This window comes from Pteropus medius, unplaced genomic scaffold (assembly GCF_902729225.1).
Source record: "Pteropus medius unplaced genomic scaffold, Ma_sr-lr_union100, whole genome shotgun sequence".
NCBI classification, from domain to species: Eukaryota; Metazoa; Chordata; class Mammalia; order Chiroptera; family Pteropodidae; genus Pteropus; species Pteropus medius.
Genome location: NW_024346062.1, coordinates 16,604,768 through 16,615,964, shown reverse-complemented (window position 1 = coordinate 16,615,964; position 11,197 = coordinate 16,604,768). Strand labels below are relative to the sequence as shown.

The window sequence follows — 11,197 nt, the reverse complement described above, 5'->3', positions numbered from 1 at the left end:
TTTGTCTCAGGGGAATGATGTCATATTGGGAGTTCATGGCTGATTACTGCTACTGGCGAGTGGGCTTCAGCCAATCAAATCTTAGAGGAGAGGTATATGTTTTAAAATACACAAGTAACCTCTACTGTCACCATGATCACTTTATTCAAGAGGACATTGAGGAAGAGCTCATATTTCTGGAAAGAAAGGCTGTCAGACATTTACAGAACCAATCATCTTTCCTACATGGATAGTAAGAGCTTCCTCTGTTGTGGTTATACTGTTTGCCCATACTAAGGTGTCCTTTTACTTATCTCTTCCCAAACAACTTGTCACTAATTTATGAATCATGTCCTTCCTTCTCTATGGCATCCAGTCAACATGTGAGTTATAGTTTGTGAATAACTGGATGATGCTGATCATCTGTACTTCCAGGGGAAATGAACAGTCAGACGTGCTATTTGAATTTCTGAAGTGGAAATTTCCCTTCACCACTAGTATGGAAGGACCTGCTGATTGAAACTAGAAAATAGGTTGCTATTTTCTACCAGTAGGTTGTGCAAGGTTCAACTTCTGTAGTGGGCTGGTTGTGGGAAATTCCTGCTAAGGTCATGCATGTGGCTTGAAAAGGTAGCTATGATCAGGAGTAGGCACTATGAGAATCTGACCTACTGGAATCTGACCTACTGACCTACTGGAACTTACTTGTTTCTCATGGAGTTCCTTGGGCTTGATTTCATATATCACACTTCCATTTGATTATAGAATGTTGCTGTAAACATCCAAATTTATGACTTAGTAGGTCAGAAAATACCCATTTCAGAAGGGGATTCTTAGGTCACATGATAACTTGAGATTCATAGTCAACCATTTGATCATCTTCTAGGGCACAGTATTAAACCAAAAGTGTTTTTTGAAAAGGAGAGGAGTTATATGTAGAGAATGTACAGGGCTTAGCTATAAAATCCCAAGGATTAATGCCATGATTACCAAAATTCCTTACTTTAGATATGTCTTGCACATGTACTTCAAACCACTGGATCTACCACACCCCAACAATATCCATGTTGGTCCCACCATTACTTCTCATACCTATTCTATACTAGGTTGTTTTTAATATAATCATACTCTATAACAAAATAATTCAAAATCTGTGTCTTACACCAACAAATATGTCTTGAGTTTATTGATGTGCAGGTCAATTGTGGCATAACTAAGACTGAGCCAAGTTTAGTGCCTTTTCTTGAGACACTAAACATACCAATTGAGTATGCTTGGCTGTAAGTAGCTAATAGGGTTCACTTCTGTTCCTCAAGGCTGCAGGATAGATCTTTTGGAAGGCTCTGCTACAGATTTGGGCTTAGTTCCAGGTTGGCTGATTGGCTTTAGATTACTGTGGTAGTAAGAATAATATCTTGCCAAAGATGTCCACACATTAATCCCCAGACCTGTGAACATGTTACTTTACATAGCAAAAGGGACTGTGCTGCTATGATTAAAGTTATCAACTTTGAGATAGGAAAATTATCCCAGATTCACTGGGTAGTCCCAGACTAATGATATTCATCCTTAAAACTAGAGAATCTTTTCTGCATGGGTTAGAGTGATGAAACAGAAGAAGGAAGAGAGATTCCAAACATGAGAGACTCATTCTACATTACTGGGATAGAAGATGAAAGAAGGGGCACAAGTAAAGAATACAAGTAGTTCGTAAAAAAATTAGGAATGGCCCTCAGTTGACAGCCAAAAAGGAAAGAAAGCTCTCAGTCCTATAACCACATAGAACTAAAATCTGTCTACTACCTGAATATAACCCCCCCTTGCCCCCGCCTCAAAAAATTCTCCCATAGAGCTTGCAAAAAAGAAGGCAGCCCTGACAAAACCTCGATAGTAGTTTGGTGAGACCCATGTCAGATTTCTGACCTACAGAACTGTAAGATGATACATTTGCATTCCATAAACCATTAAGTTTGTGGTAATTCATTATTGCAATAGAACACTAACACACTCAATATATCTTTCACTGTCCTTGGATGAATGGTGACACAGGCAGCATTTTTTCTAATGGCTCACACTAAAGCATAAAAGGAAGGGTAGAAACACATACTGCCTTTTGATGCTTTGTCCTGGAGCTATCACACTGTCACTTCTACCCACAGTCTTTTGGACAAAGTAAGTCAAATGGGCAAGTCCAAAATAATTGGTGGAAAATTATAATCCACTTCCCTAAGAGGAACTGAGGAGTCATATGTCAAAGGACAAGAATGTATATTTCCTATTGAAGGAAGGTATAAAGAATTGAGAACATTAATCCAGTCTACTAGAAAGTCATTTGAAATAATAAGACAAAATAGTTGAAAGACAATGAAAGAGATTGTAGAGGAAAGTGCTAATCATCTTATAATGTATGAGTTTATACAAGTAGAGTCATCCTAGAATATTAGTGTGAAGTACTTTAGGAGAAAAAAAGTTTAAAATAGTCATTGAAAAAGCTATTGAGAGAATGAAAATTATGGATGCAAAAGGAGAAATAATATGTTCTTTAAATTTTAGAGATTCTTTTGATGGAAGGACACAATACACTGACACTCAGGTCAAAGGCAGAACTCTTTGTTACTTACAGCTCTGAATAATAGAATACTTCTAGACAAGGCCACATAATGTTGTACACAGAGACAGAACAGCAAACTAGAGCAATAGAGGAAAGCTTATGTATGGCTAATGAGGTGAGGTTAGCTAGATTTTGTGAGCTCTCTGTATAATTTAGCAAATTTGAATAATTTCTGCTGGCTCTGGGGCACAGGGTCTGTTTCTAGAGATCTGGTACTTGCTCAGGGCCAATTACAATGAGTTAGAAAAGCCCCAGAGGTGAGAACCCAATGAAGTAAGTGATTGTAGTTTGGATTTAACCGCTCAAAAAGGGAAATCAACCAGCCTCCAGCCAGTGCTTCACAACTGTCAAGACAATATTGGAAAAGCAAAATAAAACAAAAAAGAAAACCAAAACTTTATCTCATCATGAAACATTTACTAATGGAATTTTACCAGTAATGGCCCCAGAAAAATAACAAAATATCACAAGATTTTATTGTAATTGATAAATGATAGATAAGGACTACTTATAATAATAATTTTAATAGTACAGAAAAGAGAATAATATGATTTGATAATAGAAAAGCTTTTCCAAAGTAATAAATAATATGAGTTGATAATAGAAAAGCTTTTTCAAAGTAATAAAATCTTGACTTAAATTATGAAGTGGGTATAATTGATTTAATTTAAAAGGAGGGGGAGAATTCCAAGCAGAGAAAATAATAAAAATAATGATTTAAGAGAATAAGTGAATGGAAGATTTCTATGATTGAGTATTAATAATAGTTTGCAAATTGTAGCCACATATTATAGGGGATTATATTTGAGGCTAATGATTTGTGCTCTTTAAAACTTTTAATACTAGCTTTGAAGAGGTATTTTATACTTATCTATTTCTGTGGATAATACAAAACTATTATTGGAAAAAGGTTGAGAATTTGAAGAATAATCGTTGTCTCTCAAACAATTTTGCAAAAGATATTGGTAGTACTCCTAAGATTAGAAAACAGAATCCAGATGTATGGAACGAAATTATATATTTACACACATACACACACATGTGTGTGTGTGTGTGTGTGTGTGTGTGTGTGTGTGTGTGTGTGTAAAATATATAAAGCAAACATTTAACTACCCAGCTAGAAAAATTAACAATAAAACTAATCAAAATTAAATTAATAGTTAGAAATAGAAAATTATAAAACCTTTGAAGACCAGTGAAATAAATATACTGGGTGAATCATATTTTCAAGCAGAAACAAATAGCACCATCAGATTTGAGTAATTTAAAGGGAAATGGGAGAGTAATGGAGAAAAATACATCTTGAGAGAAGAGGTGATAAATGTAGTTAGCCTAAAGTTATCCCACAAAGACGATTTGGTAGAATAATCAACTTCACTCTTATCTTCCCTCATCTAAATCCAGGGACTGTTTTTGCTTTAATACAACTAGAATAGAGGAAAGAGTGCTACAGATTTAGTCTACTCTGGTTTGCTGTTTAGCATGGTATAAAGTAGTGGAGAATGGAACTAATGGAGCAAATGGAAAATACCTTTGGAATGGATACTGTAGTGGTTACCAGATGATTGATCTGTTTCCTGCTCTTTCCTTAAATGAACACATACAGTTTAGATTAAATAAATTCATACCCTGAATAGAGAAGTAGGCATGTGACACAAGTCTGGCCTCTTGATTGTTTCAGAGGTTGATGTGTAACTCAAGATGACAAATATCTTACTATAGATGTTATGTCTGAGCTATCAGGAAGGTATTTATTTTTCTAAGAGGAATGTTAGGTTTAGGGATTGTTGAAAGATAAATTGGTAGTCAGATTACTCAATAATGTAGTGAAATCAACCTTGAAGAGTCGAGCTAAGCAAAGACTGCTAGAGTCAAAAAATGAGGAGACAGACAAAAACCAGACATGAATTCAAATCTATAGGTCCATTCATGGCTGAAGTTAGCTGCAACCACACATTCCCAGTTCTCAATTGTCTGGGGCAGTATATTCACATTCTTTGGTTAAACTAGTTTGGTTTGGGTTTTGGTCACAGAATTTAATAACTAAAAATAGAATATTTCAAGTAAGGGATCTGAAATGAAATGTGAAGTTGTCTCAGTTGAGATTTGAAGCAAAGAAATAAGAATTCCTTCATCTTTATTTGGGATTTTCATAGTCCTTACAGCAAAGCAATTTATTAAATTATTGTAATTATTATTAAATCAATACAAATATCTTTGGAAATAAGAAACCACTGAGGCTACCTTATAAAAGATGTTCTTAACACATGTTTATCAGCTATTTCTTATGTTTTTAAAGTTCTATAAAAATAGAACCAATTTCAAGGTAGCCAGCTATAATCAAAAAGGAATAAGGTCTGGGTTTTTATACAGAGTTCCTTTCAGCTTGTGATCCACGGCCCACACTAAGGTGATCAGGTAATCATGGTATCTTTAGATTTAGGAAAAGCTAATCCTCTGCTACCAAAGAACTATTTTTTCACACTTCAATACCAGCCAAACACAAGCTTTCTTTCTGTTTTCCTCAGTAACATTTATTTAATACATTTCTGGCACTTGAATATTTTCTTTTGAGCTTATGCCTGCTTTTGTTTTTGTTTTTGTTTTAATTTCGATCACATATTTCTTAATGTTCAGAAATACGTTCAGAAGTAGAATGGAGCCCACCACACAACTGTCATGCTGCCAAAGAGGACTGTTTTATTTTGTTGAATATTACATTTTTGCTGTATTTCTACCTGTGTCAAATGCTTTTGGAGCTAGAGATGAGAGAAAAAAATCAAATATGTATATTACAGTATCTTTTTTATACTAATTATAGACACAACTGTGTCCTGTTTACAAACTTACTTTGACATCATTAATGTAGAAAAAATAATCAGAAAAACTTATATAAATAGGTTTGTTATTTTCCCCTCAAAATTAAACATGGGTATGTTTGGAAATGCTTTCGTTTTAATCTGAATAAATATATGAAGTATCTTTTTTAAAAACAGTAAGACAAAAATAATGCTTTAATATGAATATCAGATATAGTTGTCAAATCAGATGAGTCACAGTAGCAGCTTTAGCCAACTGATTTTGGATGGTGTATTCCTAAGCTCATCCTTACTGTGGAGCCAGAACTTATCTCAGCCAATGATTTCAATAATTAAAGTTTCAATGATTAGATAAATCCTATTGTAGAGATGAACAAATCAGATTCTCTTAGAACTGATTCCATTGTACATTCATTTGACTCAAATCAATAACCTTCTGATAATGATTTGGCATTCCATGTAGGGTCTGTCTACTTATATAGTCTGGTTCATATACTATAGCAAAGTATACTTAGTATTTTGTTCTCACACGATCTTCAGATTTCTTTATAAGCATCCTTCTGTTAGCAAGTCCCTTCTTGTTTTGATAAAATTATATTTCTGACTCTTCAACATGGAGGCTATAACTTGAATTATGGTACTATGATAAAATCACCAGGGCAAATGTGTTTTGAATGAGAGCCATCCATCACTTCTTAATTCTCAGTACGAAATATGCACCACCATCTTGCCTTCCGCCAATTAACTTCTCTCCACTTGCATGGTAACATGCAACTCTGCCTACATAGAACTCTTATAAAGAAAAAATTACTTTCCCTCAAGGTGACTTATGTAAATCACATTCATGGGCTCTTCTACTTAAATGTTACTTGGGAAAAATTTGCTACAGCAGCTGCAATAATTTCTCGCAATTCAAGTAGATTTATACTTGGATATGGCATATAAGCTGTATCCACAGGCTCTACAGGCAATATTTGCCCATCTTATGCCTAGAGTGATCATTAGAGGATTTGAACAAACAGCCAAGGTTTTGGCTGCATAAGCTACAACTTATTTATACAATTTCATTTTATTTGCAGTCAGAATTTGACAGGGTGTCTAGAATGCTAGGCAAGTTTTCAAAAATTACAGCCAAGTTCTATGACAGTAAATTAGAACTGACATATCTAATATAGGATATATCTATCTCCCAATCTACCTTTTGTTAACCTTTGTCATCTAGAAAATAATTTTTCTATCTATGAATTAAAAATGTCTATTCTTGAGTATAAGCAGTGTCTTTCTGGTAAATGTTTAATAACCAGTTGGAGCGGGGTAAGTTTAAAAAAAGGAAAGACAGAAAGAGATCCAATTTGTGACATTTGACAGTTTTTGTTGGGCAAATATTTCTACTACAGCTGAATCCAAGGTACTAACATGTCATCAGTGAATGTGGAGTTAGGAAGAGGTGTGCACAAAACACTCTAATAAACCAGAGGCATTTGGCTCTAACACATAAGGGAATAGATAAGTTTAATATGGAACTGGGTGTGCTTTTTATCAGGGAAAAAATATAAAAGGATCCAAGCTTAACATGCCATAGAGAAAATGTGAAGACTAAAATATGAGAATTTTAGATTTATTTATTTAAATTGATTTCAAATAAAATGATTTGGGTTGCAAGTAATATATTAGAATATTTTGCTCTGGCTGATTCATTTCACTGCTAAAGAAACAAAGTTCCAAGGTACACAGAGATTTGTCTCAACTGGTTAGTTGACAAAGCTTGAACTACAACTAATTTTCTATATGCCTACAGTGAAAGAATGGACTTAAAAAAATAAATAAATATTCAACAGATTCAAGTTTTAAAGAGATTTTTTAAAATCTGTTACTATGAAGTTCCAAATTCAGTGACCTCTTTTTTTAGGACTAATGATTGTTTTTGTAGAATAAAAACATATATTAAATTATAAGTAAGGTGAAGAGTTCTGGTCCCATGTAATATGGAGTAAGCACACTCCACTGTCTCTCCCACTGAATACAGCTATAAAACCTGGACAAAATGCATGCGAGAGCTATGTTGAGGGCTCTCAAGTGTACATAGTAAATTGAGAGCCCTCAATATACTATTTGAGGAATAAGTATATTAAGGAATAAGACTGGAATTCAAAGTATCGTCAAAACGGGTGAGTTTGTCTTTTTCTCCTGCTGGTATACTCCGACCTTGATTCAGTACAGGTCTTAATCAGGGACATGGCCATGGTCTCTGATTAAGTTTTCTCATGAATAAGCCCTCTAATTCTGGCACAAGGAGAGGAAAAGGGATCTCTTAACATTCAGAGGTAGAGTGGGAGGATTCCTTAATTGTTTACTTTTTCTCTGTTTTCCTTTGTCTCAATACTCAAACAAGTGTATGGTGTAGCAATAGAAGCAGCAGCAGTGAAAGTAGGCAGCTGTAGGATCTAAAAGTCTAAGGCAGAGAAACTTCCTATATTCAGAAGATCATGGTCCCACAAAGATAGGACAAATCTACTGTTATATCTACTGTTATATTTTTTTCTCTGTCTTTTTGTTTCTTGCATCATGGGCACTGATGTGAGAAGTTCATGGCAGAGACAGTTAAATAAAGGCCCAGACTTCTGGCCAAAGAATGGGAAAATAAAGCTTGGGTACCACAAAAATAGGGAGTGTATTGTGGATAGAGACAAACTTGGGAGGCAATCCATAGAGTTGATTTTGAATTCCTGAGCTCACCTCTGAGATGTGCTTATGTGAATCTGATCTACCAGCATGTACAGACATTTGAAACTGAACTGTGAGATAGTCCACTGCCAAAATCCCAGATTAGACAGTGAGTAAGGTACAGATGAGACAGGTCTGAATAGCCCTACAAAAATTTGAAAACAACACTTACATTGAAGCCATGGCCCACAGAACTTACAGTCTTAACCAACTAGGTTGATCTTCTGTCAAAACAACAGAAAAACCAACATGCTCTATATGATTTAAACAAGACACAATTTCATAATATACTATTCAAAATGAAGAACAGATAATCCAAAAATTGCTGGCATCCAAAGAATCAGAAACATAGCAACTCACATTGGAAAAGACCACCAACAGACATCAAATTTGAGACAACAGAGATGTTATAAACATTTGAGAAAAACTTTAAAAAAGCATTTTGTAAAAATATTCCAACAAATAAGGGCAAATGTCCTTGAAATGAATGGAAAGAGAAATTCTCAGTAAAGTAATAAATGATAGAATAGAATAATTTTAAAATAAATGAAAATTTTAGAACAAAAAATAATAAAAACAAAAGCAAAAATCCCTCAGTGTTTTGGATTAAATAGCAGGACGGAGATGACAAAAGAGTCAGTGAACTTAAAGATAAATCTATAAACAGTATCCAATCTGACCAAAAGAGAATAGATTGGAAAAAAAAAAAGAAAAAAAAAAAACAATATATCAGGTTCCTTTGAGGAACCACCCCTTGTGGAAGTTGAGAAAGATTGCAATAGAAAAAAAAAAAAAAGCTGGAAAATTCCAAAATTTGACAAAATAGGTAAATATATCGATTCAAGAAGTTCACTAAACCCCAAACAGTATATATACAAAGAAAATGCCACTGAGATAAACCGCTAAAAATTAAAGACAAAATCCTGAAAGCAGCTAGGGAAAAATGACAAACTACTTACAGGCTGACAACAATTTAATTGACAGCATATTTTTTTTTAAAGACCACAGAGGCCAGAAAGAAGTAGCATAACGTGTTTAAAGAGCTGAAATAAACTGTCAAGACAGTAATCTATATCCAAAGAAAATGTCTTTCAAGAATGAAAGTGAAATACATTCTTAAAGAAAACTAAGGGAATTCATTGCAAGATTGCTATACAGAATTTTTCAGGCAGAAGCAAAATTGTATCAAATGACAAAGTAGACTTTAGATCAAAGAAAATTATTAAGAATAAGTATATTACATAAAAGAAGTAAATTCACTAAAAAGACATAATAATCTAAAATATGCACGCACCTAACAAAAGTACTTCAAAATACAGCAGGCATATATGGACTTAGACAAATCCACTGTCATATTTGGAGACTTCAGCACTCTTCTTGAATAATTGACAGAACTAGTAGAGAAAAAATGAACAATATAAAAGAACTGACAATTCCACAATCCAACTGGATCTAATTGATGTTTGTAGAATACTTAACCCAACACCAGTGGAAAATGTGCACATGGTACATTCACCAAAATAGACCATATCTTGAGTCAGAAAATAAAGCTAAAATAAACACAAAGAATGTAGAAAACATGTTGATTTTAAGTTTATATTTTACTTATATCTACCAATTTCCTCTCCCTTTCCACCTCCTCTCAAACTTTTTTTATTTTATTTTTCAATAGTTATGGCATATACCTTTTTTGGAATAGTTTCATCTTTGTTTCCTCATTATTTTTAATAGGTTTATAACAATTTGATTATAACATTTGGGTCTAAATCTTCCTGAAAAATTTGTAAAAATTGCTCCATTGTCATATGTGATTTTCTTTTTATGTGGAAGAGACCATCCTATTTGCTCTCTTATAAGGTATTTGCTTTCTATACCTGTTTTCTCATTGATCATTTTTTACCCTTTATTTTTAAAATCAAAAAGTCAATATCGAATGTTATTCAGCTATTGCCATAGTAATAGTATGTAACCATCCAGGTGAAACAGTGCCATGCAGTGACAAGCATTTGTGTTCATGTTCGCATGTCTGAGTTTTGGCTGTGGTGACTTACTGCTTCAGGTTATTGATTGCTGGTCAGCTGCAGAGGATCTGCTCTGTGTATCTCATTCTGGGATCCAGACTAATGGGGCAATGGATACTGGGTCATAGACTTCTAAAGGCAGTGATCAGAAACTTATAAGAACATGCAGAATCACTCAAAATCTCTTTAGGTCTACGGCCATGCTACCCTGAACAAGCCTGATCCCCTCTGATCTCGGAAGCTAAGCAGGGTCGGGCTTGGTTAGTACTTGGATGGGAGACCACCTAGGAAGACCAAGTGCTGTAGGCGTTAAAAAAAAAAAAAAGCAGGGGGCGGGTGGGGTGTAAACTAATGGGTCTTTGCAATCTGTGAAGTCAAGCAGAGGTTGCCTTGCCCGGGAAAAAAAAAAATCTCTATAGGCATAGGCTCTTAGCAGGCCCACTGCTTGGTCTACCCACATACCTTCAGCCAAAGCAGTAACTTGGCCAATCCAAACATCGTGAAGCAGAAAAAGGTTCTTTAATATAGGTAGCAGGAAAGGAAATGAATTGCTCAACCATAATCTGATCTCCTATGTCTCAATATTAAGTTTTCAGCATCACTAGTTCTTGTTATACGGTATGCTTTTATTAATCTGCAGATTTAATTATTTCACAAAACTATTTTCTCATTTCTGTAAATATCATCTCGTATCTAATTTCTTAAATAACAACTTCTGCCTGCCTTTAGGATTTGAAGCTGAAAAGTTTGTCTATGTCAGTACTTTGATTGTTATCTGAGTTTATTCAGTCACTTTAAGGTCATATGTAATTTTTAGATGTATACTAACGGTTTTTCTTTATCAATTTGTTGATACTATGTGATGTCATCCTTTTTTCCTTATTAATTTAATACATATTTTAAGCACTTATTATGTACAAGGCATCCTTATGGATATAATGTTTAAAATAATACATTTTAGCTTGAGAATTGGGCGAATGAACAAAATAAATTTATTGATCATTGAAGACTTTACTGAAAAAATGATGTTAGTGATAAAACTC

General features: G+C 34.2%; 1 non-coding gene across 1 annotated transcript; it reads left to right on the top strand.

Moving 5' to 3' along the window:
- Positions 1-10,344: 10,344 nt before the first annotated feature.
- On the top strand, positions 10,345-10,463 carry LOC120612728 (5S ribosomal RNA). Its single transcript, XR_005655520.1, has one exon. It is a non-coding gene; the product is annotated as a 5S ribosomal RNA (ribosomal RNA).
- Positions 10,464-11,197: the final 734 nt, after the last annotated feature.